This window comes from Rattus rattus, chromosome 1 (assembly GCF_011064425.1).
Source record: "Rattus rattus isolate New Zealand chromosome 1, Rrattus_CSIRO_v1, whole genome shotgun sequence".
In the NCBI taxonomy this organism is placed as follows: domain Eukaryota; kingdom Metazoa; phylum Chordata; class Mammalia; order Rodentia; family Muridae; genus Rattus; species Rattus rattus.
Genome location: NC_046154.1, coordinates 152,441,285 through 152,444,562, shown reverse-complemented (window position 1 = coordinate 152,444,562; position 3,278 = coordinate 152,441,285). Strand labels below are relative to the sequence as shown.

Genomic DNA, 3,278 nt, shown 5'->3' with positions numbered 1-3,278 from the left:
TCTTAGCCATTCTGATTGTTGTAAGGTGGAATCTCAGTGTCGTTTTGATTTTCATTTCCCTGATCACTAAGGGCTTTGAACATTTCTTTAAGTGCTTCTCAGCCATTCAAGATTCCTCTGTTTTAGATTCTCCATTTAGTTCTATACTCCATTTTTTGATAGGGTCGTTTGTTTTCTCAGTGGCTAGCTTTGAGTTTTTTATATATAGTTTGGATATTAGCCCTCTATCAGATGTGAGGTTAGTTAAGATATTTTTCCCAATCTGTAGGTTGCCTATTTGTCCTTTGCCTTTCAGAAGCTTTCCAGTTTCATGAGATCTCATTTATCAATTCTCGATCTTCCATTGGAGTTCTGTTTAAAAAATTTTCCCCCTTACCAATCAATTCCAGGCTGAATGAATTTGTGTGTCATCCTTGTGCAGAGGCCATGATAATCTTCTCTGTGTAGTTCCAAGTTATGTGCTGCTGAAACAAGCATGATACCATTGTCTTTGAGGCTCAAAAAATATTGCATTGCAGAAGAGGGTTTACAAAAACTATAAGGGCCCAAAACTAAGAAGCACTTAAAGTGTCACTCCTGAGCATGATACAATCACAAGCTCACAGACTCACGGTAGCTAAAGATGTGTTCACTGGGTGTGCACACTGATAAGCACACTAACAGTCAAGGTGAAATAGTAGCTCCGGTCCCTAACTCTCACTGCTAGACAATTTGCTGGCGATAAGATTCAAGGAAGGAAAAGTCGTCACCTTCAGTTGTATATTCTCTGATGACCCCATCAGGCTCCACTGGATAGTTCCAATCCAAGGGTCACAAAGACGGCCCTGGTTAAACTGGGTCACAAAAGTCAATCCAAAAGTCATGAACCTTGGAAGGAAACTAGTAGAGATGTGTGGGAAACATGTAAGGGATGGGGGAGGAAAGAGAAAGTATGTAGGAGAGAGGTATCAGAATGCATTTTGTTTATACACACACACACACACACACACACACACACACACACAACATATATATATATATTATATATATATAGAGAGAGAGAGAGAGAGATCACAAAACAAAATTAATAAAATTAAGGAAAATGGAAAAATAAAAATTAGATAGATAGATGGATAGATAGGCAGACAGACAGACAGACAGACAGACATAACCTGGAAACCTGAGCATTGTTTTCATCAATGAAAGGAAGAACCTAATGAGTCCCTTTTCACTAGTTTCACAGTGAAACTTCCCAGCTGGTCATACTATCGCAAAGTTGTGAAATGACAGCCCAGCCGCCATTCAAAGACAACTTCCAGTCAAGTTTTACTACCAGGATCTAAAATATGAGAAAAGAGACAGAGACCATTAGACTGTGGAAAGGATATCATGTGAAGAATGAAGGGTAAAGGACATCACGCGTGACTGAAATGAGTTTGCCAGAAACAAACATTGTAGATATTTTTAATTGTTCAGTTAGAAACAATATTAATTTAGGAAAACAGCAGAAATTAAGTTCTCCTCAAGGTCTATGACATCTAGCCATAGGTAAATGGCTAGGTTTATAGTCCTAGGCATGAATTCCTACCTATTGAGTTGGCTTTGGTCCAATTAGACAGGTGTTGGTTATTGCCCTCATATAAATGTGACTACTACATCATTAGTAATACCTTGCCAGGCAAGTCATTTCATGGTTCATGGATATACTGGCTATTTTTATGTCAACTTGACACAAGCTGGAGTTATCAGAGAGGAGGCAGCCTCAATTGAGAAAATGTCTCTACAAGATCCAGCTGTAGATCAGCCTTTAGGACATTTTCTTAATTAGTGATTGATGGAGGAGGACCCAGCCCATTAGGTATGGTGACATCCCTGGACTGGTGGTTCTTGGTTCTATCAGAAAGCAACAAGGTATGTGAGCAAGCCAGTAAGCAGCACTCTTCCATCTGCTTCCAGGTTCCAGGTCTCCTTGAGTTCCTGTCCTCACTTCTTTGGTGATGAACCATGATGTAGAAGAGTGAGGAAATAAACCTTTTTCTCCCCAAATTGCTTTGGCCATGGTGTTCCATCACAATAGTAACCCTAAGACTAAAGTCTTTGCAACTAAATAGGATTGGATGATTTTTCCCTTAAAAGTTTGCACAGTACCTTTTGATATACCAGCTAGTCCTGATGGCGAAGGCAAGGCCTTGTAAAATTTCTCCCATTCACTTTAACATGTCAACCTATATAAATATTATTCTGGCCTTGTAGTACAACCACAATGTTAAGATTCCATAGCTGTAGCATCCCTATCATGCCTAAAACTCACCACCAAGGTGTAGGCATATTGATCCTCTGGTTTTTATGGTCTTTCTGCCTCTTCTTCCCCAATGCCCCCTGAGCATTAGCTGTAGGGCCTGTGTTATGGATAGAATCCCCATTGTCATTTATTTTCATTTTGACCAGTTGTGGATCTCTACAGTAGCCTACACTTGCTGCAGGGGAAAAAAAAACTTCTATGGTTAAGGGTGAGACTTTAAATGTGGATTTAAGAGCTACCCAACTAGCCATCAATGGCTGCTGGAAGAGGGAAAATCAGTTTTCTCCAGTGGTGAGCCCACTGTAAGTGTTTCAATCTCAAGTGAACAGCCCTAAACATATGTGCGAATAACAACACTAAATGTGCTCAGTAAGTCATATGTTCATATCTAAGTATTACAACAATAATAATTAAAGAAGAGGTCACTAATTTGAGAGTGAATTGTAAATATACAAAAGATGTAAAAACAAGGAGAGAGGGGTGAACATCATGTAAATAATACATATGAAATTGTCAAAGAAAAAAATAAAAATTTAATTTAAAAATATTTTAACAATAAATTACTGAGGACTTGGAGAGATAGATCAATAATTAAGGTGCTTATTTTAAAAGCATGGGACTTGAGTTCAGATGCCCAGAACTATCCTAAAATCCGGTGTGGTAGTATATACTTTTGACCCCAGAGCTGAGAGGAAATAGGTGGGTTCTTGGAGTTCACCAGCTAGCCAGTCTAATGTTCAATGGATGGGTTTCACATTCGGTCCTAGAACATGCCTCAGAAGCTAGAGAGAAACTGAAGAAAACATTTGTCTCCAAATTCATAGGCATGTGTGTACATTCACACCCCTGTCAACATTAATTACACATACACAATCACACACACACAAGTATTCACACTATATATATGCACAAATCACTTGCTGATATCTTCATATGTCTAAGGTTTTGTTTCTATAAAATACACAACAGAAAACTTCAACTAAGACATTGTCATATG

General features: G+C 38.6%; 1 pseudogene; it reads right to left on the bottom strand.

The window, feature by feature from the left end:
• Window positions 1-376: 376 nt before the first annotated feature.
• LOC116890382 lies at window positions 377-475 on the bottom strand (annotated as a pseudogene).
• Between the last annotated feature and the right edge of the window lie 2,803 nt (window positions 476-3,278).